A 27639-nucleotide genomic window follows, 5' to 3' on the forward strand; every position below is an offset into this window, starting at 1 on the left:
GCTCTGGTTGTGATTACTTAGTACTACATAAACAGAAAAATCCAGAAGTGGCACTGTGGCTCAAGTAGTAGTGTGCTAGCGTTGAGCTGATGAGCTGAGGAATAGCACCCAGGCCCAGAGTTCAGGCACCAAAACCGACAAAAATAAATACATTAATTAATTAATTAGTTCATTAATTAAAAATTAAAAAAATAATATGTGAGTGATGTGTTCTCAGCTATTAGCAAGATTATCTAAATTACTGGTAAAGGTTATCTAACATAGACATGTCTTTTGCTACCAAATCATTAGCAAAATGGGCATGGTTATGATTTAAATTTATATACTGTCTCTTGCCCTTAGTTCTTATTTCTCCCCAAAAAGCTCTAACTAAATGTTTGACTTAAACTTATATTCTGGTTCATGTTTAATTCAGTCTGCATGTAATAAGAAAGGTTTCTCATAGTGAGTTTCACAGGGTAAAAAACTATGGCTCCTTGGGAATTGGCTTACATCTTTTGTTTTTAATTTGTGTATGTGTTAAATTAAATTTTATTTTATGTTTTAAATGAATAAATATATGCTTACTGTAGAAAACACTAAACATTAAAAATAAACAAAAAACATCCCATATAGGTAACATCCTATATGTTACATATAAATCTTTTAGAGGCATTTTGAAAAACAAAAGTAGAATGATACCACAAACCTAAGGGTTGCATGCTGTGTTTTGATTTTGTTACTTGTTTGCTACCTTTATGTTTTAAAAGTAAAACAGCAGAATCATCTTCTATCAAGATCCAGAATGAAAACCAATTGTTCAAATCATCTTTACATGAAAGGTGAAAATTACCAAGATTTTCCTTTCTGTCATAATCACCCTAATTCCTGGCTTTTGTAACATAATTCTCTTTGTGACTAAGATTTTGACAACCAAATATTTCTTGGAGTATATCTCTTCTTTGCAAAATATATTATTTTTACTTTTTATTGAGATTTGCTTTTGGTTTTTGAAGTAAGTCTTTGAATTAAGTGGTACCCAATATTGCAGCCTATCTTGGGCACAAAAATATACATTCTTGTTGGGTGCAGTTGGGTCATAGTTGTAATCCTTGCTACTTGGGAGGCTGAGATCTGAGGATCCTGCTTCAAAGCCAGCCGGGACAGAAAAGTAAATGAGAATCATCTTCAATTAATTGCCAGAAGGCTAGAAATAGAACCGTGGCTCAAATGCCATCTTTGAGCAAAAGAAGTTCAGAGGAAGTGCCTAGTCCCAGAATCCAAGCCCCAAGATCAACACAAATAGATAAATAGATAAATAAATGGGCACATAAATACATTATTGAGTCTTCACTTTCTCTTTCACTTAAATGGAATACATGATGTTTTTAGAGCAAACAAAACCTTTTTTTGACTACAGTAGGGATTAAACTCAGAACTTTGCCCTTGCTAGGCAGGTGCCGTGCCACATGAGCCACACTCCAGCTGAGATTCATCTTTTAAAGTAAGGGTGAAGGGCTATTATATTTTTAAATAGTTGCAAATTTGAGACTATTTTTCAGTTGATTTCATACTGGAAAATTATCTTGCATATGGTAAAATTATGGCAAAATTTTCTGCCCTCAAAAAGAACTCTGCCAATGATGTGTCTTTGGCATTTACTGTCACAGAGACCTGAGTGTTTTTTCCAATCCTATACCACATAATGCACTACAGGCTTGTCTTTAAGATCTTTGGAGTTTTTATAAATTGAGTATTTGTCAAGATGTAACCTAATTTTTGTAGGAATGTGGTGAAACTTATTAAGATTCATTTCCCAGTGATTCATTTATTTATTTATTTTGTCTAAGAAAAAATTCTACATTTGTGTGTGGTTCTTGCTCTTGCAAGAATCTTCACCAGAGCCAGGCTCTGGTGGCTCACACCTGTAATCCTAGCTACTCAGGAGGCTGAGATCTGAGGATCGTGGGCAAAGCCAGCCGGCAGCAAAGTCCGTGAAACTCTTATCTCCAATAAACCACCAGAAAACTGGAAGTGGCCCTATAGCTCAAGTGGTAGAGTGCTAGCCTTGAGCTGAAGAGCTGAAGTACTGCGCAAGGGCCCAGAGTTCAAGCCCCATGACTGATAAAAGAGACAGGGGGAGGGGTGCAAAACTTCTAGCTTTGGGGTTTTATCAGGGAAGAAAGGGATGCAGATGAATCTCACAGCAAACCAGAATTTGCTTCAGAATTAAGAGATGTATTCTAAAAGCCAATCACAGTGAGATCAGAAAAAGGGACATCTAGGGTCCTCAGGACAACCCCCTCCCCTGAGGTTCTACATCCCTCACCATGGTCCTGAGAAGTCCTGTGTGCAGGCCCTTGAACTCCATAGCACCATGGTTGTGAGCATAACACATGCAGGCCACTAGGCATCACATCATGGCCCATGGTAATGGAAGACCTGCAAGTGAACAGTAGACTGAAGGAACCCCAGAGTTATCCAGGATGGAGCACCTGGTCAGAGGGAGTAAGGATGCAGATCTCAAGAGTCATATAGCTCTCTCCTAACTGAACCTTATTCACTCATGCACAACGCACCCCAGGCTAAGCTCACTCTTGGGACCCTCTTGCCTAGCAGGAGCCTGCTTAACTTTTTCTTCAACAAGTCTTTACTGTTTTGGGGGTTTGTTTTTTGGGGGTTTAGTTTTTTTGCTTTTTGGTAGGTCATGGGGCCTGAACTCTCAGCCTGGGCACTGTCCCTCAGCTCTTCAGCTCAAGGCAGGTGTTCTACCACTTGAGCCACAGCACCACTTCCAGCTTTTTCTGCTTATGTGGTGCGGAAGAATCCAACCCAGGGCCTCATACATACAAGGCAAGCACTCTACCACTGAGCCGCCTTTCCAGACCCTTACATGCATTCTTTTCTTCCTTTTATTTTTTTCGATGGGGAGCATTTGAACTCAGGGCCTTCTACTTCTTGTTGGATTCCTGTCCTTAGCCTTTTTTTCCCCTCTGTTGTTGTTTTTCCAAGATGGACTTGAGCTTATGCCTAAACCTGGACCATGATCCTCTTCTTTGTACTTCTCACTTAGCTGGGAAGACAAGCATGCACCATCATGTCTAGCTTTCTTACAGAGATGTCTCAAAAACTTCTTGCCCAAGAACTTCTTGTCACTAGAACTTCTTGTGATCTGTCTGCTCTTTCCCTTCTGAGTAGCTGGCATTAAAGACATGTGTCTGGCACTTTCAAGTATTTTCATTGGTGGTAGCATAATTGTTTAAGTATCTTTTAGCGATGTGGTGTGAAAAGCCATTGGAAGTGGGTGACTGTTCATTTGACTTGGTCATTTTGATATCCATCACAATTATTATTTTCAAACATAATAACTCAGTATCCTATAAAACATTATAAACTACCATGTAACTTCCAAGTTATGAACTGTTTCCTGATAAATGACTTGCAATACCAAGGGTTTAAAATTGGATCATACAATAGCTGTAGGTTTTTAATGTCTAAAATTAATATACTCTAGGCTTATTTAACTAATCTAAAGGTAATAGAACTGGTTCATTGGTACCTGGAAATTAAAGTATGGTATTGAATGAACAAAGCATACACATATAATGGAATATTAATTGGTTTGGAAAGTTTTATTCAAAACAAATTTATTAAAAAATGGGCATATCTGTTATCATGGTTAGTGTGTCTAGGTTTTAATCATAATTTGTCTTCTAAGCACTTAAAGACTAGCTTTTGTAAGCAACAGCAAATCAACCCTTTCAACATCACTCCTACTTTAATTGACAAAATGAAGAAATCTCTGAAAACAACACGGAAATAATTTCAGGCTTAGACTTCAGCATGAATGGTATCACCGTGCCCTTTCCCTCTAAAACACAGCTATGTTCATTTTAGAGAGAACATTCTACTCCTAATGACGGTGGGGAAAAATGTAGTTTGTCTCAAAGCTTTTTCTTGTCGGCCAACAGCAAGGACAGAATAGGAATCAGGAGTGGAATACAAAGGGTTTGTGGTCAGATAATCAGATTATTTCTGAGCTTTGTAAACAGACATTTGGTGTTGTAATCTGTAAATGTGGAGAACAGATATTCTGATTTCCAGTGCTTCCTCCTAGAGTTTAAACTTCAAAAGAACAACTTCCAAATTACTTTTAGCTTAGCCTACCCAAATGGGCTGCAGTGCCAACAGAGGTGGGCAGCCGGGCACCAGTGGCTCACTCCTGCACTCCCAGCTCCTCAGAAGGCTAAGGTCTGAAGATCATGGTTCAAGCTAGCCTGGGCAGGGAAGTCAATAAGATTCTTGTAAGGTCCACCCTGGGAAGGCAGAGCAGACTCCTCCCTCCTCTTGGTTCAGACTCCGCCCAATAGCTGTTTCACCCAGGTAACCAACACAGGTGGAGGCAGTCACCTTCCCCTCCCCCCACCCCAGGTCACATCCCCAGCCGGTGTGGCCACACCTTCTTCTGCCCTTAGCTTGCCTGTGGTTCAACCCTTTTTTATTCCTGCTGATTGGGCTTCCAACTTGACCAGAAGCAGCCTGCAAAGAAACCTTTTCTTTGCCTGAATACCACGTGCTACTCTCTTTCCTTGGCTGCCAATTTAATTTACCCAACAAAGCAGAATTCTAGGACTCAAAGCCAGGTCCAGATGCAGTTCTCATGAGCAATGTGTATTTGCATTTCCTCTCTTTGCCCTTTTTGTTAGGGGTAGAGGGAAGAAAATACATTTGCTGCTTTGAAATGCCTATAAATTGTGTTTTCCAAATTCTAGAAATCCCAGAGAATGTTTATTTCCACTTTGATTATAATGAAGCAGTCTTGGACAAATAGAAGTCAACAGCTGTCAGCCAGACTTTCTGCCTTTTTAGGAGAAATTTAAATTCATACTGATTTAATCTCTGGACATGGAGTGACTCTCTGAGGAAAAAACTAGATCACAAATAGAAATATCAATATATTTGACTGCATGGGAATAAAACAGCTCATATGTTCAAAGCAGAGCACAATTAAAGGCACAGTATTTAGCCACAAGTGGGTGCAAAGGATACACAGTTTTAATATTTAACAAGGTTATATAATAAAAGAAGAATCACTCAGTAGAAAATGATGGATAGAGATGATTCACACTGGAAGATATACAAGTGGCTGGTGATCAGACCACAAAAACTGCTAATATGCAATTCAGAGGCTTAGAAATGATGGTGATACATCTTTTTTTTTTTCTAGTAGGTTAGCAACAACATGAAAACACTGTTATAAGACTGTCACAATACACTAAAATACTGGTCTACCTTTCCATACTACAAAGGTTCCTCCAGGCCCTGGTGGTAGATTATATGGGGCCACAATTAGGTACTGGTCTGAATTGTAAGTTATTTGTCTCTGCCTCAGTTTTCTCATCTGTAAAATAGGTATGAAAGAATACTTCCAGTGTGTGGCTGTGGATAGAATTAAATGAGCTAGTCTACAGAACTCATTTAGCATGGTGATGGTTCAGCTGCTATCTGCTGCTGGGAGAGTGGCCTATACCTATCAGATAGGTCTTTTCCTCTGCCTTAATCTAAACTAAACTTTGATCGTGGGTATGGACATATAGGAAATAATACAGAATACATAAGATTGGGTACTATCCATGGTTTCAGGCATTGAAGGGGCCTTGGATTATATTCCCAATTCATAATACGTCAAAACAATGCGGCTATGCTTCCTATAAATGAAAATTCAGAAGCACATTTTGGACATTTTTGTTAAGACAACAAACACACCAAGCTATTAGCAGGTTAAAAAAAAGAGTAAAACACTTAAGATTGATACAACTCAAGGGGCTCACTAAGCTTTTCTAAGGGTTATGATTATAGCCGCAAGTAAAAAGAAATAAAATTAGAGCAATTTGTTTGAAGTAACTGCTCAAACTGCCCACAACTCAACCCCTTGCAGTTCCATCTTTTGGGAAAGCAATCAGGAGAGAAGAGAGAATTAGAAAGCAGAGCCAGCCAAGGCCCAATGGAGAAGAGTGGCTTAACTGTGTTGACAGAGCTTTGGTCCACTGTGTCTTCTCTCCATCTTGTCCTCCCTCATCTGTCCCTCCCTCCCTCCTTCCTTCCTTCCTTCCTTCCCTCCTTTCTTTCTTCCTCCTTCCTCCTGCCTTCCTTTTCCTTCTTTTTTTCCTTCTTTTTCTTTCTTTTTTTTTTCTCGGTCTCCTCTTTGTTTCTATTTTTGTTTCCTTTCTATTATCTGTAAGTAGTTGTATTAAGGGGTTTCAATTCAAGATGTCAGTTTATAAGTACAATGCACCTTGGTCAATGCCACCCCTTCCACCCATAGTTCTCTCTCATCTCTCCCCTCCCCACCCATCCCAAGTTACCTGGTTCCATTTTCACATCCTTCATTCATTTCTAAACAAGCTAACGTGAACATCAGCCTTCAAGGATTCTGCCCATCAGAAATGGAAGGGGCCCAGCCTACAGCTGTGCTGTGGATGGCAGCATGCAGTCACCACTGAAAGCAGAGGAAATAAGGACAAATAGAAGTCCACGGCTGTCAGCCAGACTTTCTGCCTTTTTAGGAGAAATTTAAATTCATACTGATTTAATCTCTGGACGTGGAGTGACTCTCTGAGGAAAAAACTAGATCACAAATAGAAATATCAATATATTTGACTGCATGGGAATAAAACAGCTCATATGTTCAAAGCAGAACACAATTAAAGGCACAGTATTTAGCCACAAGTGGGTGCAAAGGATACACAGTTTTAATATTTAACAAGGTTATATAATAAAAGAAGAATCACTCAGTAGAAAATGATGGGGAGGTTCAGGAAGCCAGCAGAGGAGCCCTGGTTGAAGTGTGGAGCTCAGCATGTCCTCAGCCCCTCAGTGGGTTCTGAAAACACCACTGTCTTCAAACACCATGAGACCACAGGCTGTCACACTGCTGGTGAAATGAGCCCATTCTTTTCTTCAACTGGTTGGAATTAGAGTGTGGGAAATACTTTGTTTTAGAATACTGTCCACATAAAATATTTTAAAACAAGTGGGTTTAAAGGGAAAAGCTTCAACTTGACAAAAATCATCTTGTTAGAAAACGTAAGTCATTTTGGGGTGTTTTTTCCTTTTAAAACTTCTATAGACACGTGTACATGCACACAATGGAGGAGCAATGGAGGAGCATCCAGAGGCAGTAAACCACTGCTTGGATGGCAGAAATGTCAGATCCTAGAGTCACTTGTGCATGGCCCTTCAAAACTGGTCAGAGCCGGGAGGTCATGGGAAGAGTTTGTAAGCATGCCTAATGTCCATGACTATCTACCTTGTAAGGGACAGACACTTGCCAGTCCTCTGTGATAGTAAAAAGCTAATGTTATAAAATATGGGAAATAGCTTAAATCTCAGCCCCTTTATGTGCCAAAAGCTTTAATTGGCAGCTCTAATTGAGCTGACACTAGTTACATGAAGTTTATCTGCTCAGGAAAAATACAGAGAGTGTGTTTCTATTGATATCTGTCTTAGGCATTGTTTGGGATCATTAGAGATCACATTCCTAAGCCATCTAGGAAGATGCTTTTGCAAACCAGAGTGCTAAACAAGCTACACTGCTGTAGCTGGAGAAAAGGTCTGTGCAGTTGTCAAAATATTGTTCTTAATGACATCTAACCCTGATGGCCTCTTTGTAAAATAGGCTAAGGTTATAGTTTCCTGGCTAGGTAAAATCAACGCCCCTGAAGTCAGCTTGAAAAAGTTACAGAAGATAGACCTTCGCTCTTCTACCCCCATTTTAAGATCAAGGGTCCAGAGTCAGTTTTGGAGAAATGAGGCAAAATAGATAAAATAAAAAAAAAAGACATAAAAATAGTGTTAACTGTTGTAGGTGTGCAAGGTGTGGAGACTGCATCTGTCAGAGATGGTTACAAGACTGAGCCTTCTGTGTCTATTTACAAAAATACCTGGTTAGTAAAAAGGTTGTGATTTTGGTAAATTGTCCTGGGCTATTGTTTAAAGATCTTAAAGACCAGCAGGTTCAAAGCCTGCCAAGCCTATGCAATGTATCTTTAACCAGTCTGTGTAGGAATTTACAGCCCAGCATGAGGTGGGATAGTCCCTTGGAGCCACTGAGAGCCTGGGCTGCTGCGGGGGCTGCTGCTGCTGCTGTTGGGGAATGATGACCTGACAGCCACCTGGAGGAACTCCTGCCTGATTCCATCACCTGAGTCTGCTTCCTGGTTGACTGCTGCTAAATCTAAGAACTTGTGGGACATTCTTTTAGGTGATATCCAGAAACCCTCTCTTCCCACAGTGGATATTGGGGACAAGGATATCACTGGCTTGCTTGCCTTAGGCACTTCAGTGCATAGTGACTGGAAATCCACTCTATGGTCACAGCCTAGTTTGGCTCTGGTATGGTAATAACCTGAGTGTGTTATCAATGGAAATAATAAACTGAAAGGGAGAGGGAGGTAGTAAAGAAAGCCTTGGGAAAGGAACTGGAGAAAAATTGGTATCCCCTTTGGATAAGAAAGGATTTGAAAAGTAAGGATTGTCTTTAAGACAAACCTCAGAAAGTTTAAGTATGTCACAGATGGTATGAGTATGTCTTAAAATTGGAGCTTACAAGTGCAGCTGGTATAAAATTAAGTTAACTGTGATACACGGAGTCAGGACTGGTGGAAAAAAAATGTAAGGGCCCTGGTACTGTTACTTTTGTTACAATCGGACCTTGTATACTCAACAGACTTGTAAAAAAAAAAAAAAAAAAAAGATCAGCTCAGTCCGTCTATTAGTTCTGAGATCCAAATACCAAGCATTGAGAACAACTGACACCACACAAGATAATATAGAGACACCCTAAATTTTAAGATAAAATTAGTCCAAAGACAAGAGGAGGGAATGAAAGATTGAAATTGGGGCTATGTCCATTTTACAATATGCTAACTGCTAATTCTGCTTCTGTAAACCTGCTTGTGCTAACACTGACTCTTCCCCTCCCAGAAATAAGTTAAAAAGTTACAAAGTCCAGATGCAGGCCCAGGGACAAGGTCTGCAAACATAGATAAAGAACAAAAGCATATGTTCTCCTGAATTCCTGTGTAAAAACTCACGGCAGGGGGCTCAAGACAAGGACAATCTGGCCAGCCCAGCAAACTAGGTCAAATGTCAACCAATCGCGAGCCTGTAACTATGTGGACTCCCCCCCAGAGAAGCCTCCCCTAGGGAACCAACCAGTTTTCAACAAACAAGTGTTACAAAAATGATTGCTGGAGTATATGATAATTTTTAAGCTGAGCCAATCCTGGGGAGCCTGGGGTCTTATGCTAATCCTGTGGTTTTTGTCTTTAAAAGTGCCTGTAACCTCTGCTCGGGGCTTCCAGTCTGCCTTGGACAGGGAGCTCTTTTGTGCAAACGCCTAATAAAATCCTCTTGCTTGTTGCATCTGCTGGTTTGGAGTCTTGGTTCTTGGGGTGCCCTCCCGTTGAAGAAAGCATCCCAGTGAGTCTGGGGTCTTTCAGTGAGTCATGTAGCTCTGTACTAGAACACCTTAACACCAATACAATGCACCTCAAGCCCTGCCTTCCCTTGAGGACCCTGCCTGTCCAGCAAGAGCTCTGCTTATCTTTTTCTTTAATAAATCTTTGCTGCTTTGCCTCTCCCTCTGTGTCTGTGGACTTTTCTTCAAGACCATTAGACAGCCTTTCAGTATCATAAGGCTTCTGATAGCAAGTTGGTAAAACAACTAACAGGAAAAATTATTACTATATACCTGACTTTGCTTTAACCCAGTCTTACTCTGCGCAGGACCACAGGATTTTTTTTTAATATTATTTTATTTTATTTGAGAACATACTGTACAGAGGGGCTACAATTACATGGGCAGGATAATGCATACATTTCTTACCAAGCATTGCAGCCTCCTCCTTTGTTTACCCTTCACCTCCCTTCCCAGCCTCCCCCCTCCCCCCACCCAATTATACCCCCCTCCCCCCCCACCGACATTGTAAAGCTGGTTTTGACATGACATTTTGTACTTCTCATTGTTGCAACAGGTCCACCTGAAGGACCACAGGATTTTATGCATGGAATAGTTACAAGCCATTTTCTCTCCAAAGCTTTTAGGATGACTTCTTTGCATTCTGGAAACACTGGTGAGAAACTTAGCTCCCAAGGTAGGTCATACAAATTTTAAAGCTTCTTAATAATTCCAAAAGGATATCTTTAAAAATTAAAAACCCAAACAGACTTTTCTTTTCTTCCATTGACAATTGTTAGGTTGGACAGACTGCAATTGAATTGCAAGGTCAACCAACCAACATTTATATTGACTATTGGAAAACTTAGAAAAGGAAGAGGAAGTTCTTATTTGTCGAGAAGGTTCACCTTGCAGATGAAAGCGTGTCAGAAGAGACCACAGGAGCCACACACTGCCAGATGTATTCAGTCTAGACCTTTCACTCACGTGTGCCCCAGCCTTTGGCCCCTGCAGGACAGAAAAGCCACTCCTCAGTGCATTCGAACCTCCACCACCCAACTGGACTTTGGAGAGCAGGTCATGCTGTACTTTGACTGACAGGGCTGCAGAAAGGCTTCCTTTTTATGCATCAACAGAGGAAGGAGCTCTTTCCTGCATGTATTGTGCTGAGGACAGAGAGTGTATGAGACTTTATTTCCTGTGCTTCTCATGGCCCATTACTTCTGGGACTTCTGTGCACCAGAATTTAAAGGGAGGTGAAAGGCCATGACCAGAGTGTATAGCTGGCTGGAAAGCTGGGCTGTACCTTGGACTCAGCTGGAGAGATGAAAAATATTGATGCCCTTTTTTGTTGGTTTGTTCATTGTTTTTCAATACTGAGGATAAACTCAGGGATTTGTGCTCGCAGGGCAGCTGCTCTACCACTTGAGACATGCCTCCAGCGCTTTTTATTCATTGATTTATTTATTTAGTGTTGGTCATGGGGCTTGAACTCTGGGCCTGAGACCTGTCCCTCAACAATCCAGCTCAAGGCCAGCACTTCACGACTTGAGCTACAGCGCCACATTTAGTTTTCTGGTGGTTTATTGGAGATAAGAGTTTCGTGGACTTTCCTGCCCGGGCTGGCTTTGAACTGTGATCCTCAAATCTCAGCCTCCTGAATAGCTAGGATTACAGGTGTGAGCCACCGGCGCCCAGCCCCCTTTTATTTTTGAGGTAGGATTTGCTTTGTGTCTGGGACAACCTGGTCTGCAATCTTCCTTCTTATGCTTCCCTGCATTTCTGGAGGTGACAGGCAGGCTCCTCTGCACCCAGCCATTGTGCTTTCCCCACAGCTGGGAATAATAGGTGTAAATCATCAAGCCCAGCCATTGGTTGAGATGCAGACTTGTCAATTTCTTTTTGCTTAAGCTGACTTTGAACCATGATATCCCTGATTTCTATCTCCCAAATAGCTGGGATTGGAGGGCTGAACTACTGTGTTCAGCTTGATGCCTGGGCTTTAATTTGTTTGGGTAGAGCTGTCATGATTTCAGAAAACATATGAAGTGCTTACAATACACAGAAGACTGAACAATACATTGTTAGGATTAGAGCACAGAGACTCTTGGGTCTTACATGTTTAATTCTGCCTGGTTGGTAGGTAATAGACTTACAAAGCCATTGTACCTTGTAGCCACAGTTCATGTGTGATTTTGGTCATTGCTCTCTCTCTCTCCTCTCCCAATGATGAATGTGAACTGGCATCTCATAATCTATGAATGGCATTGAACACCTCTTCACAAGTTTACTGGTTTTTCCCATTTCCTCATGTGAAATACCTGTTCAGGACTTTTGCTAATTTTTAACGTTAAGATGTCTGCTTTTGCTTTTTAGGCCTATTTTTTATTTATAAGTTTTTTTATTGTGAAAATACAGGGGGGTTACAGTTACATGAGCAAGGTAATGAGTACATTTCTTATCAAACATTGATGCCTCCTCCTTTGTTTTTCCCTACCATCCCTTCCCTCCCACTTCCACAACTACACTACTGCCCCCCACAGTTTAGCACTGCATATGAGCCTGAACACTTTGAATCATCTGTAGATTGCTGAGATTACCTAGCACAGTACAGATGTCATGTGAATAGTTGCCCTTTCACATCATTTAGGAAATAATGACAAGAAGAATATACATGTTCAGCTCAGATGCACTTTACTTTGTCTTCCAAATATTTGAATTTGTGGCTGTGGAACCCAGGCATACAGTGTCCAGGCTAGAGAAGTGAAACTGCTAAGTGAGTCTGAAATCATGCCCTTCAAAAATACTCTATTTTTAAATGTCAAAAAAATCCACAGAAAAGCCGTCCATTCTTTAGAGTCACATAATAACTGTAAACAGCTTGTCACTTATGTTGGAATTCACCAAATCTATGACTCTCCTGCCACAGTCCAAGTTCACCTTGCCAGGTAGTGAGAAAACCCTAGGAGATTTATAAAAACCACCACTTAACCTGTTTTACACAAAGACAACTCAGATGAATCTTGGTTCCTCTTTCACTATGGACGGGGTATGAGAGGCTAGGGTTGGGGGGACCAGATCCTCCCGAGTTCCTAAGTGCCCATTGGGACTTCAGACCTCTAATGCCAGAGGGTCTGTTGGTGGCAAATTAATGTCGGAGCATGAAGAACATCTGCTTCATTCTCTTTTCTGCAAGCAAGCAGATGAGCAAACCTGTCCAAGACAAGAGGACTTCATTGTGACAAGCAATTTTTCCTGCAAACAACTTGGCATGTGTGTCAGCTGTTTGCAATTCCAGTGACCTTTTGATGGAGAACTGAAAACACTGCCAAATGGCTCCATTATGACTAGTCATTCTGATCTTTTGGTTGACTCTTCTTTGGAGCAGTGTTTCTACATGAAGATGGGTGGAGCGGTTCTCATGTCTACAAGATTTGGGGACTGCTCAGGAAGGTATTTGTTCCCACTGAATCAGGCAAAGGTGATACCTTAGTTTTCTGGCTTCTACTTTCTATCTGCAAGATTTAAGCCCGCTCTCTAGAGGCCTGGCTCACAGATGTTGCCATCCCAGCGTTCTGTCCTCTGCTGTCTACTCACTATTCCCTCCAATGCTGGGCTGGCAGAATTCTCTGGTTTCTCAGCAGCGCTCTGGTCCTCTCAAGAAGAGAAACAATCAAACATAAACCCATCCAGATGTGACTGTGCAACTGAAAAGGTAGATTTCCAGGCCTGTTGTGACTCACCATTCCTCCAGATTTGATTGAAACGAGCCTTTGCTCAATGATGTGTTCCTTTTATTTTTCCATCAGACTGAAAGGAATGCCTTTGTTTATGTACGGGGGTAAGGAGACTTTGCACTGTACATAAAAGGATGGCACCGCCAAGGCGAGGGAGTTATAGATCCTGGATCTGTGCTCGCCAATCATGGGGAAGTATGCGGCTCTATGTCATGTATGGGATTTTCTTAGGTAGACAAATCTATTGCAATGTTATTCTTTTTTTTTCCTTCCAAGGAAGGCATTTTTTAAAATATTTTATTGTAAAGATACTATACAGAGGGTTACAGTTACATGAGTAAAGTAATGAGTACACTTCCTATTAAGCATTGTTACCCCCTCCATTGTTTTCCCCCTATCATCCCTTTCCTCCCTACCTTCCCGAGGTTCTTTTTTTTTTTTTTAAATTGTGATTAAGTGATTACATAATTTCCCAAATTTCACAGTATTGTGGAATAATGATGCTCATTTAAAGTCACAAGTTCATTCTAACTTTCCTGGAGCATATTGTCTATCACAGTCTATAACATATAAAGGTGTACACATATACCCCATACATGTGATCAGCACCATGGGGATATTTAGTAGTGGTTCGACCAGATGAGTGGGAGTTCTTTGTTTCTTAAGTCCTGTTAGTTCTGGCGTATCCCCTAACATTTTGGATTTAGCATCCACTTATCAGGGAGACTATGTACCCTTTGTCTCTTTGCTCTTGGCTTACCTCACTCAACATGATTCCTTCTAGCTCCATCCATTTCCCTGCAAATGCCATTATTTTGTCATTTCTAATGGCTGCATAATATTCCATTGTGTATAGATACCACAATTTTTGTATTCATTCATCTGTGGTGGGGCATCTGGGTTGTTTCCATATCCTAGCTATTGTGAACAGTGCTGCAATAAACATGGAGGTGCACGTGTCCTTGTATATTGGTTCCTGTTGTTCAGGGTAGATGCCTAGAAGTGGTACGACTGGGTCATAAGGGAGGTCAATCTTTATCTTTCTAAGGACCCTCCAGAGTGCTTTCCAAAGTGGTTGTATAATTGTACATTCCCACCAGCAGTGTAATAGGGTTCCTCTTTCTCCACATCCCCTCCAGCATTTGTCATTGGCTGATTTGTGGATGTGGGACATTCTGACTGGGGTAAGGTGATAATCTCAGGATTGTCTTTATTTGCATTTCTTTCACCACCAGGGATGATGAACATTTCCTCATGTGTTTCTTTGCCATTTTTATTTCTTCATCTGAGAAGTCCCTTTTTAGTTCCCTTGCCCATTTAGTAATTGGTTTGTTAGGTTTGGGAGGGATTAGTTTCTTGAGTTCCCTGTATATACAGGATGTTAACCCCTTGTCTGATATATTGCTGGTAAATATTTTTTCTAGCTTGGTTGTGATAGATTTAGCTGTGCAGAAGCTTTTTATTTTAAGGTAGTCCCATTTGCCGAGTCTCTCTCCAATTTGTTGTGACTCTGTTCAGGAAGTTCCTTCCTGCGCCTATTAGTTCAAGTGTCTCTCCTACTCTGTCCTGCAGTAGTTTCAGAGATTCAGGTTTAATGTTAAGGTCTTTAATCCATTTTGAGTTGATGTTGGTGCATGGTGATAGGCTGGGGTCCACTTTTAGTTTTCTGCATGTGGCTGCCCAGTTTTCCCAGCACCAGTGGTTGAAGAGGCTGTGTTTCTTCCATTGTATATCTTTGGCTCCTTTGTCGAATATCAGCTGGCTGTAGGCCTGTGGATTTATTTCTGGATCTTCTATTCTGTTCCATTGGTCTTCGGGTCTGTTTTTGTGCCAGTACCATGCTGTCTTTGTTATTATAGCTCTGTAGTAGAGTTTGAAGTTCGGCATGGATAGCCCTCCCATGTTGTCTTTATTCCCTAGAATTGTTTTGGCTATTCTAGGTCTTTTGTTGTTCCATATGAATTTTTGGACTGTTTTCTGTATTTCAGTGATGTACGTCAATGGGATTTTAATAGGAATTACATTGAATTTGTATATTAATTTTGGAAGTATTACAAGGAAGGCATTTTTTAAAGAGATTTCACAAATATCAACACTCATTTTTCCCCCAATATCCCAAAATTCACAAATCTCTTTGAATCAAGTGATGTATTTTGGTTCAGAAAGTGTGGATGTTGAATCCACTGAGGGCTGTTTCATCCAGGGGTGCAGTCAAGGTCAAGACGCACACAGCATTAATAAACATAGCTGTGGCTTCATTTTTGGAGCTGCTCTGATGCTGCAGACTGAAGCTAGGCATAGGTGAATCTTGCCCAGCAACCCAGACTGTCCTGTGGGTAGATGACTTGAGTTTATCAGCTTTCCATCAGCTTCTTTCTATTAAGGTAGTCATGGATGGGTGTGGTGGCTCCCTTCTGTAATCCCAGCTACTCAGATGGTAAAAATGTGGGAGGATAAAGATATTAGGCCAGCCCAGGCAAAAAAACAAGTTAGTGAGATCCCCTCCCCCATCTGAACCAATCATCTAGGCACACGCCTGTCATCCCAGCTACATAGGAGGCAAAAGTAGGGGGAGCTCAGTCCAGGCAAATAGTTGAGATGCTCGGCAAGCATGAAGTGCTATTGGTGTGGGTCAAGATATAGAATGCCTGCCTAGCAAGGCCCAAACTCTGAATACAAACCCAGTACTTTCACCACAAACATGAAAAGAAAAAAAAGATTAGTCATCTCACCAACTAACAACAAATATACAATATTATTCACTACAGGGAAATAGAGCAGCCTAGAGAAATTCTGGGTGTCCCGGAACAAACAAATTAATGTCTGGATGGCAGTGCCAGGAGTCACCACAGCCAAGTGTCTGAATTTTCCTGTACCTGGTTGCCCACAGCCTCACACTGCTGAGAATTTTCTGCCCTGTGTTACTTTTAGGTCATTTTGTTTTAGGAGCTGAGACCATGAACAGTATTGACAGATTTATTTTAGCAGCTGGGGGAAAAGAGGCCAAATAAACCTACAACAGAAATTCATATTTTGGGGCTGGAAGGTGGCTCAGTGGTAGAGTGCTTGCCTCACATGCATGAGGCCCTGGGTTCGATTCCTCAACACCACATAAACAGAAATGGCCGGAAGAGGCACTGTGGCTCTAATGGTAGAGTCCTAGCCTTGAGCTGAAGAGCTCATGGACAGCACCCAGGCCTAGAGTTCAAGTCCCACGACCAACCAAAAAAAAAATTCATATTTATTTTGCCATTAGTCTGCAGACTTAGGCAAAGAGCAGCAGGAGATGAATAATATAAAGACCAAGGAATAGAGAAATGTCTCAATCAATACATATAAACACACATATACACCATATATATATTATATAGACATAATATTAACATAAATACACATATGTGTGCACACAAATACACATATACAAATATGGCTAGCCTTTGTAAATACACATACACAATCACACACACCCACACACAAATATATCCGTCTCAGATTGTTTTCCTTTCATTCTTCCTGATGAAGACACTGTGTGGCTGTGTATGCAAGTTGGAACTATGCTAATTTGACTTAAATATTAACAAACTCATAATTGGGTATTAAAATTTGAAAAAAATAAATATTCCACGCAAACACAATGTTAAGAAACATGGAATACAATTTCAAAACAAAGGGTACATGCACTTGCACCCCCATTTGCAGACTACCCCAGGCAATGATTGAAATGCCTGATTTCATGGTTAGAGGCTATGGCTCCCCCTTGTGTTTACAAGAACCCCAAATCTTGCACGGATTTTGGTCACTCTTGGGCTGTTTCAATATTCATTGCTACTTAAACATTTAAGCACTTTTGTGCCAGACCTTATCATTAAACCATGCTTCTGCATGTGCTGACAATCCTATCTGAAAGGCAGTCACTTTTGAATGGACAGGACATAAAATGCCATCACTCAAGCCCCCAAATCACCCAGATTGGCCAGGCAGTAAACTCAAGTGAGCCCTTAAGGAGCATTTTAGAGAAAAATACTGAAAATAGAAAAACAGAATCCTAAAGGAGATATATACCCTACATGTTCATGGAGAAACTATTCTGAAAGAAAGGCTCTTCTGCTCTGTAAGCAGCTATTGTTTTCCTTTAGCAAAAAAGATCATTGTACTGCATAAATTTTCAGGTTTTTTTTTGTTTGTTTTGTTTTTCTTTGCCAGTCCTGGGGCTTGAACTCAGGGCCTGGGCACTGGCCTTGAGCTTCTTTTATTCAAGGCTGGTACTCTACCACTGAGACACAGCACATTTCTGGCACAATTCAGAACCATTTCAGGCACAATTCCCAGCATCTGCCCCCAGCTTGTCACCAAGCAGAAATAAACTATTGGGAATTGTCAGAGGGCTGGCATTTGTCTTGGGAGGTGAGAGCCAAAGTTCTTCACTTGTACTTCAGCTGTGAGCCAGCAGTGAGCTGAACAGCTGCTGCAGGACAAGGCTAAGCAGAGATGTTGGGGTGGGGGTACAGGTGGGTTGAAGCAGGAGTCAGGTGCACAGATGAGTGGTTGGGGCTGAGGGCTGAAAGAAGGCCAGGGAAAGGTAATAGGGTTTAAACCTCTGCAGAGAGCCAGCATTCCAACATAGAGCAGGTTGGGGATTTCAGTGTGGAATTGTTGGAGCTGGCAGGGACAGAAATAAAAGGCTTTTCCCTGCATTTGGCCAGAGAACACTGGCAGAGAACCCTTCCCTCAGTTGGGAGGGAGGATAAGCTGGTATGGACTGTCTGACCTGGACAGTTATGGAGTCACATATCTAATTATTCACAATGCAAGGCGATTACTCAGGGTGATGTATATTTTGTATGTATGCAGGGTAGTAGTTTGAGAGATAAAAACTGTTGGTTAGGATGCTGTGATTTCTGGCTACTGTAATTTTATTTTCTGAAGCAAATGTCTCTAATGATTCTCTCTACAAAACACAAGAGAGTTCAGCAAAGCAATTGATAGGCAATAATGAAGCAAGCACATGAGAGTTGTTTATTACAAGCTCCAGCCTGGATTTAAAACGATCACCGACGCCAGCAGGTCAGAGTTGAGAGCCATGACCCTTCCTTCAGCAGGGTTTTTACAGGATTTCTGGGGCATTCTATACACCATAGTATCACATAGCAAATCATATCACACCATGGGAAATTCATAAAATAATTCTAAAAGATGATTAGTTTAACTCGTGCAGGAACCGACCAGGGACTGGGGGTTGGCTGGTTCATGGGGCTGATGCTCTTTGAAATGATCTGAGCTGCAACCAAGTGGTCTTTATCTTGCAGGAACATTTGGAACTTAGCTCTACTTTGTGGAATTTACTGTAAAGGGTACCGTAAAGGGTACTGTAAAGGTTCCTGGAATTTGGGCCCAAAGGGAGTTGCTGATACAGTTCCTGGAGTTTCAGTTATAGTGCCTTAACAGGATAGAATCTAAGCTAAAATGGCTATGTTATATTTTGTTCGGGCTTCACACTCCCTTTTTTGTTTTTGTTTTTTTTCTCAATTGTGGGGCTTAAACTCAGGGTCTGGCCACTGTCCCTGAGGTCTTTTGCTCAAGGTTAGCATTCTACCATTCTGAGCCACGGTACCACTTCTGGTTCTCTGGTGGTTAATTGGAGATAAGAGTCTCATGGACTTTCTTGCCCAGTCTGGCTTTGAACCACTCTCCTTAGATCTCAGCCTTTTAAGTAGCTGGGATCACAGGCATGAACCACCAGCATCTGGTGACAATGCTCCTCTTAATATAGTTCATTCTCCTCCCATTTCTCATCATATAATAAGAGGTTTGAACCAGCTGACTTGATGACATCTCAGGTCTTGTCTGTTGACAGTCCTCTGGTGACAGTGGCTGCAAGCTTGTTCCATTTTTTGCAACAAGCTCATCTGCATGTCAGTGGCCATGGAATGAAATCAGAAGTGGCAGAGGAATGCTCAGGTTTCTGGGGAGGCAGAATGCTTGTCACTCAGCGAAACTCAGATTTCCTTGGTATGCACCATTGATATATCATTAAAAAAACACATACAGGGCAGAGGTAATGACATCAAAGCAAGTTAATGATGTGGACCACTTATTCTTACTATGACTTATTCTGGCAGGCTAAATTCTGAGGCCATCAAGATAAAATTTCAGGAATGGCTCTTTTGTTAATTATTGATTGCAAATGGAAGAGGAATGGTTTCTCATCGGACACTATTACAGGGAACTTGTCTGCTCTTAGGCTCCTCTTGTTTTATTCCTCAACTGCCAGAGATTGGCAGCATTTTGGCTGTGTTTGTGCATACGCTTGTCATTTGTGTAATACAAGAGATGATGTCCAGCTTGGCAGCATGTTCTCCAACATGGCCATGAGAATTCAGACTGATTATTGGTTAAGCTGGTAACTGAGTTAGACTCTGGAGGACACGGTCAAGGTCAAGGTGGAACTAAAGGGCAGCCTTGTAGAGGCTATCAAAGAAGGCATGGGAGGGGGCAGGCACTGGTGGCTCATACCTGTGACCCTAGATAGTTAGGAGGTTGAGAGCTGAGGATCTAGTTTGAATCCAACTCAGGCAGGAAAATATGTGAGACACTTATCTCCAATTACTACCATGAATTTTTTTTTATAAAAAAGCCAGAAGTGGAGCTGTAGCTCAAGTGATAAAGTGCTAGTCTTGAGCAAATAAAGCTCAGGGACAGCGGCCAGGCCCTGAGATCAAGTCCTAGGACAGGGACAAAACAAACAAGCTCAGATCAGCAGCCCCTAGACTTCAAAATTATGTTTCTTTTACCTTAAAAATACCTAAGTATAGACTTTATTCTCTTCCTCCTAGGATCCTGGAAGCCTGTCATCTTCCCATGTTACTTCTGATATAAAGCGAAGCCCATTTAGCTCTGCAGCCTTTAGACCTCATCTGTTAGCTCATACAAAACAAAATTTATATTAAATGGAATTTCAGAAACATCATCCTGGTCTAAATTGAACCTCACTTGATGGGAAGCAAAATGTGTGTTGGTAATTTTGCTTTGGATTCTTGCCTTGGGGCTCTTTGAATTCTAGGGCTGAAGGGAGAGAGAGCCCCTGTCCAGACCTCAGTCTGCCCCTCCCAGGGTGTGACTCCTGACACCTCGCTCTTAGTCACCCCCCCCAACACATTACACACCCCAATCAGACGTAGAATAGAGGGAAAATGATGACCTCCTAGAAGCTTCACTTTTCTCTGTTCAGACCCCTGATTGAAAAAGAGCAACTCTAAAATATGACAATCACTCCAGTATCTCCAATATCAGTCCTTTAGGCTGCTAGACCTTGGGGGACACTGGCAGCATTTGTTTGGGCAAGAGTTGACAAAATAGGGGTGAACACATAACATGTGGAAAAGCATGAAGACATAAAGCCAGAATCCATCTTCAGCTTGGACTGTTCACTCCCAGGGAAAATGCTCTTTAGATGGCGGGGCATGGATGGGGCAGGAGGGCAGCGCAGGTTTCCAATGACAGAGAGGACATAGTGACATTCCAGGGAAGGCCCACAGTGGCCCTGGGAGGAGCTGTCATTGCTCCAGCTCCACAGAGCAGGGCATGCAGGGTGAGAAGGGCCTGAGGTCAGGAAAAAGATTGAGCAGGAGTGATAGATATGCTTGGTAACTTTGTGTCACCCTCTAATCAAGTCAAGCGTTGCACTTAGAATCCATGATAACGCTGGTACTCAGCTTTCTTCCTAGTTCTGCTTCCCTTGTAGCGGGGATTACAGAGATGCACTGGCTTGGTTTTATGAGACAGTGTCTCATTAAATATTTTTTCATTTTTATTTTTTTATTGTGAAAATACTATATAGAGGGGTTACAATTACATGGGCAAGATAATGAGTACATTTCTTATCAAGCATTGTAGCCTCCTCCTTTGTTTCCCCTTCTCATCCCCTCCCATCCTCCCCCTCATTAACTATTTTCATGCCTGCACCAACCTTGAACTTGTATCCTACATCTGATATCTCCCAAGTAGCTGAGATTATAAGTATGATCCACTGAGCCCAGCCCTCACACCTGTTTTTCCAGTGATCAGGTGAGAAGTACTTTGAGGCAAAGATGGGAGAAAAATCAGTTCTGGTCATAGAGGAATTTGGCTCTTGCTTATGGAAGACAGTTGACTGACCAAAACTGAATACAGCCAATGTGGCTGCTGGTTAGCAACAATTCATCAGGTCAGATCAAAGTCACCAGTGTTTTAGCTTTAGATAAGCAACTCACCCATTGAGGGGAAAAGTAAAAACAGTCTAGGGTGATTTTTGTTAGTAGTAGAAGAGTTGGCCCAGTTCCTTTCCCACCCCTACCCCTTCTACCCAGGAGCCAAGCATTTCTCTCACAGATAAGTTTTTTTTTTAATTTTTTAATTTTTAATTTTTTATTGTGAAAATACTGTACAGAGGAGTTACAATTACATGGGCAAGATCATGAGTACATTTCTTTTTTATTATTTTTTATTTTTTATTTTTTTACAGAAACTATTAGTATTTATTTTATTTTGTGAAAATACTGTACAGAGGAGTTACAATTACATAGGCAAGATAATGAGTACATTTCTTATCAAGCATTGTATCCTCCCCCTTTGTTTCCCCTTCCCATCCCTTCCCATCCTCCTCCTCCCCGCCCCCCACGAAAGTTGTAAAGTTCCTTTTTGACGTAACGACTTGTACATCTCATTGTTGCAATGGGTCTACCTGTATCCCTATTTAAACGGTTTGTTTTTCCCCTTCCCCTCCACAAATTATGCTGACATCAAATACAGTGAAAGCAAGGGTTATACTGTGGGGGAGGGCCATACAAAGCAACAAAGAAATAATATTATAAATGTGTTAAAAAACAATTGCATGAAAGAAAAAAAACATTTGAATACATATCTTAGGGTTCATTTCCTTAACATCACCTTATCTGACCTTTTCTGCATGGTTTCCCTTATTTGCAATATCTAGTATATGAATACATTTCTTTTTTTTTTATTGTGAACATACTGTACAGAGAGATTACAATTACATGGGCAAGATAATGAGTACATTTCCTATCAAGCATTGTAGACTCCTCCTTTCTTTACCCTTCACATCCCTTCCCAGCCTCCCCGGCCCCCCCACTCAATCCCCCCTTCCCCCACCAAAGTTGTAAAGTTCGTTTTCAACATGACAACTTGTACTTCTCATTGCTGCAACGGGTCCACCTGTATCCTTTTTTAAACGACCTGTTTTTCGTTTTTCCCCTTCCCCTCCACAAATTATACTGACATCAAATACTGTGAAAGCAGGGTTTATACTGTGGGGGAGGGACATACAAAGCAACAAAGATATAATCTTATAAATGAGTTAGAAACAATTGCAAGAAAAAAAATCATTTAAATACATATCTTAGGGTTCATTTTCCTAACATCACCTTATCTGACCTTTTCAGCTTGACTCATACATATACTAGATATTGCAAATAAGGGAAACCATGGGACCTATGTTTCTTTGGCCTTGGCTTACTTCACTTAATATAATTTTTCCAAGTCTTTCCATTTCCTAACAAATGGGGCAATGTCATTCTTTCTGATGGAGGCATAGAATTCCATTGTGTATATATATCACATTTTCTTGATCCATTCATCTACTGAGGGGCATCTGGGTTGGTTCCAGATCTTAGCTATGGTAAATAATGCTGCAATAAACATAGTTGTGCTGGTAGCTTTAGTGTCGTCTTGTTTGTAAACATTTGGGTAAATGCCCAAAAGTGGGATTGCTGGGTCATAGGGGAGCTCTATGTGGAGTCTTTTGAGGAACCTCCATACTACTTTCCAAAGTGGTTGAGCAAGTTTACACTCCCACCAACAATGAAGTAAGGTTCCCTTCTGTCCACATCCCCTCCAGCATCTGTTGTTATTAGAGTTCTTGATTATAGCCATTCTAACTGGGGTGAGGTGGTATCTCAATGTTGTTTTGATTTGCATTTCTTTTATGGCTAGGGAGGTTGAGCATTTCTTCATGTGTCTATTGGCCATCCTTCTTTCTTCTTCAGAGAAGTTTCTCTTTAAGTCTTTAGCCCACTTATTTATTGGGCAGTTGTTTCTTTGAGGATTTGTTGTTGGGGGATTTAAGTTTTTGAGTTCCAAGTATATTTTAGATATGAGACCCTTGTCTGTTGTATGGCTAGTGAAGATCTTCTCCCAATCCGTGGCCTTTCTATTGATCTTGCTAGCTATGTCGTTTGCCATGCGGAAGCTCTGCAACTTCATGCAATCCCATTTGTCCAACCTTTCTTTGATTTGTTCTCACAGCTAAGTTTTATGCATTAACAATTACCCTGAAACACAAATTGAAGAGTTTCTCTGAGCAAAAAAAGCAATTTCATTCTCCTCTGATTTTTTTTCTTCTACGGACAGGTTAGCTTGCATCTGCAAGCTACCATCTCTGCAGACATATTCTCAGCTGACCTCTTGACAATGTCATCTTAGAGATGAATTGAAGCCTCAGACTAGACAGGGGTATAAAACAAACAAAGAAACAAAAACCAACAACAAAAAACCAAAAGCACTTGCAGAACTTGGTGTCTCCCCATATTATCACGCTGAGTTTTGGACAAGTCTTTCAAATGTTAAGTGTTTTAAAAGTCCCCTAATCTAATTTGCCTTTCTGTCTTCTTCAGGGATGGTGAGGGAAGGTTAATGAGAAGATGGCAGCTGCTTTGATCTCCTGAGGAGAGACGTGTTTGAATATCTCACACAGTGACCAGGTAGAGGCAAGATTTTAGAAGGAGAAATGACCCATCATTAACACGCTCATCTGTACACCGGAGCCGGTTGTTATTCCAGGCCAGTCCTATTTATGGACTTGTTGTTCTGAAGAGAAAGAGAGACTCTGCTGTGTTTCCAGCATATCTGGTGACTTCTGTCCCTGGCAGCCGACCTCATGGTGCCTTCGGGATTACAGATCAAATAATCTTCCACCACCTCTTCTTCTTCTTGGTTTGATCTTTGCTTAACCTCGCCTCACTCAATTTTTATTGCTTCCTACTTTTTCCTCTTTTATTTTGGCAATTCCTTCTGATGTTTCCTAACATACCAGGCTCTCTCCCTATCCTTTCACCTCCCCCGACTTTTGTAACAGAATTTACTGAATGTTCTTTTTCTTCAGAACTCTCTTTTTGTCTGTTTCTGTTTTTGATACCAGTACTAGTGCTTGAACTCAGGATCTGGGTGCTGACCCTGAGCTTTTGTGCTCAAGGCTAGCGCTCTATCATCTGAGCCACAGCTCCACTTCTGGCTCTTGGTAGTTCATGGGAGACATGAGTCTCTCATGGACTTTCCTGCCTCGGCTGGCTTTGAACCTTGAGCCTCACATCTCAGCCTGCTGAATAACTGGGATTACTGGCATAAACCACAGACTCCTGGCTGTATTCTTTTCTTCCATCTTCCCAATGTTATCATGTGGCCAGTTGCCATGACCTGTCAGGTTTGAGTGGAGCTTTGTGTCCCTGAGGAAACTTTGTGTGTTTTCCTAGCCTGGTAGAGAGGGCCTTGAACAGTCTTCTCTCATCATGTGCTCAACTTTTCCTAGAGCTCCCTGAGCATCCATCCTCCTCTCGCTGCAGACCAGAGGTTGTCAATCTCCATGGTGCTCTAAAAGCACCTCGGGGTAGAATCTAGGGAACAGCACTTATAAAGTGTTCTAGGTGCTGCTGGGACCTCTGTCCCTTTGAAAACCCCTGTACTAGGTTGTCATATCCTGAGGGCATGGGTTGTGACCACACCTACAATGCTGGCTCACTGTTGCATGGAAGAGTTTATGGAATGAATGAATGTAGCCTTAAATGTGCAGGTCCCGACCTTTGGTGGCCAGACTGCTGTTGGAAGACCAGCCTCTTGGGAACCTGAGGTTCTACAATTATCTTCCATAGAAAGGAATTAAGTGAAAATGAAATCTATGGAGTACTTTTACTGCCTTGTCTTCATGAGTCCTTACCTTTGGCTCATTCTGTTCACTAATATGGAAGCTTATTTAGAAAGTCAGCTTATGACAAGGAGGAAGAAGAAAGGACAGTAAAGGCCTTGCAGGATAGTCTTACTTGGCAGCAGTGTTTGACAAACATCCACTTGCTACTCTCCAGATCCTCTGATTGGATCTTCTTGACATTTGATGAAGTTTATCTGAAGGGCATTGAAATCACAGAGAAGCTTTTGAAAATTTCTGCCCATGCTCCTAAGAGCATAAGACTAAAAAGATATTTATTTATTTACTTACTTATTTACTGAGTCTCAAGGCTGGAACTCAGGGCCTGGGTCCTGTCCCTGAGTTTTCATGCTCAAGCAAGTGCTCTACCACTTGAGCCATGGCTCCATGTCCAGCTTTTGGTGGTTAATTAGAGATAAAAGTTTCATGGACTTTGCTACTTGTGCTGGCTTTGAACCATGATCCTCAGATCTCAGCCACCTGAGTTTTAACTAGGATTACAGGCCTGAGCCACCAGTGCCTGGCTTCCAAAAAGTCTTTATGACCCTAGCATGGGCTTGGGGACAGCCAGCCGCTGTCCCTGTGGGCCAGGACGAGACCTGGGTGGGAAGTCCGGGAACTTGGAACTCTAAGGATAGAGAATGACTGACCTGTATCTTCACCTACCTTCTGAGATCTTCCAGAGTGGAGGCCACCATGTCTGTTTCCGTTTCTTTTGGGCCTGGCACAATTTCTAACACCAATTCATAATATCAAAGGTCAAGACAAATTCTGGACCTTTGGTTAATGAGGCTCCATTGAGTTTTAAGTGATAGCAAACGAACTCGTGACCATTGAAGCATAAAATAATTGAAGCAATTGTAGTAGTTTGGAAAGCCAAAACCAGCATTGGCAAAGGAAACCCTCATCCAACAGAGGATCTCAGGAAGGCTGTCCCCATGGCCCCTCTGGGGACCACTGACCCTTGATCTCAGCATCCTGGCTACCACTGCCTCTGCTTCTCTGGTTTGTCTTGGGTTTGTTCTCTCTTCCTGCAGGTGAGCTGTGACAGGCAATAAGCATGAATGACTGGTGGTTCCCAAAAGTTCTGTGTCCTCCAAGCTCATGTAATAGACTCCATCCAAAAGAAGGACACTGGCTAGGCCAGGATGAACAGTTGGGTCTGCAGTGGTACACCTCAGGGCTGGGCCTGTTAGCCCTGGGCATCAGGAAGTGTCTTTGAGGAATAGTACCTTTGTTCCCATCACAGGATCCATCGCTGGTATCTGGACTTCCTGGCTCCTCACAGGCACTCTACATCTCCGTAGAGAAGCACCAACCAGCTCTGAATTTGTAGATTTCTTGAGAAGATACAATCATGTCTAAACATCCCTGCACAGACTTATTTATCCATGGCAGTCAGTCCTCATCATAGTTATGTTGTAGAATCAGCCTATGTGCTTGTCATCTGACAGATGGATAAAGATGTTGTGGTAGGTATACATAGTGGAGTCTTACTCAACTGTAAAGAAGAAGGAAGGCAGAGAAGGAAGAAGGAAGGAAGGCATATTATTTTCAGGAAACTGGGTGGAACTTGCTGATTTTTATGTCCAGTAAAATAACCTAGAAGGAAACTATATTTTTCAGAAAGAAAAATATCACGTATTTCCTTCAATGTAAGGACTCTTGAAAGTTGAAAGGAAACTCTTAGAAAGGAGAAAAGGCATCAAGGTGAAGGAAGAGGGGACGACAAGGAGGGAAATAGGAGGGACCAACATCAGTAAAGTAGCCATGGCTACCCATGGCTCATATCTGTAATCCTAGTTACTCAAGAGACTGAGATCTTTGAGGATCAAAGTATGACGCTAGCCTAGGCAGGAAAGTCTGTGAGACTCTTACCTCAAATTAACCACCCCAAAGTTGCAAGTGGAGCTGTGACTCAAGCGGTAGAGTGTTAACCTTGAGCAAAAAAGCTCAGGGACAGCGCCCATGCCATGAGTTCAAGCCCAAGGACCAGGACACATACAGAAAAAAAAAGTATGGTATTATCCTGTATGATATCACAACAAACCCCATTATGCTGTAGAACAAATATATACTAATAAAACAAGAAATGTGAGAATTGTGATAGTAGAGGAATTAAACAGACAGAGGCAGCTGAGCCTCATTCATACAACACAGAATGTGGGAACCAAGGAAGATCCTGGATTCTGGCAGGCAAAGGAGAGAACAAAGTAAGTTGAGATCTGGGACCAGAGAGACTGACTGAATGGAGCAGAAGAGACTGAACAGAACTGTCAGCAGGGTGCTGAGTGAGGAATACCAAGGACAATAGGTGGGCAATGGACTGGGGGAAGACTTCTTTACCTTCTTAGCTGCCCCCCTTCAGACCAGTGACCAGGGAGGAAAACAGGCAGCAGCCCTTTTACAGCTCATTTTGAAGGGGACCGCTTCCTGTGGCAGGCCTGGCAGGCTATTTGTCCAAGCTGTCCCCAAGAGCATGCCATACAGGC

The 27639-nt window shown here is 41.8% G+C and overlaps 1 long non-coding RNA gene across 1 annotated transcript; it reads left to right on the forward strand.

Moving 5' to 3' along the window:
- Positions 1–10038: 10038 nt before the first annotated feature.
- Positions 10039–20143, forward strand: LOC138821780 (uncharacterized). Its single transcript, XR_011370212.1, has 2 exons — positions 10039–10136; positions 20010–20143. It is a non-coding gene; the product is annotated as an uncharacterized lncRNA (long non-coding RNA).
- The last annotated feature ends 7496 nt before the right edge of the window (positions 20144–27639 follow it).

Source organism: Dipodomys merriami, unplaced genomic scaffold, assembly GCF_024711535.1.
Source record: "Dipodomys merriami isolate MVZ:Mamm:240054 unplaced genomic scaffold, mDipMer1.0.p SCAF_94, whole genome shotgun sequence".
Classification (NCBI taxonomy): domain Eukaryota; kingdom Metazoa; phylum Chordata; class Mammalia; order Rodentia; family Heteromyidae; genus Dipodomys; species Dipodomys merriami.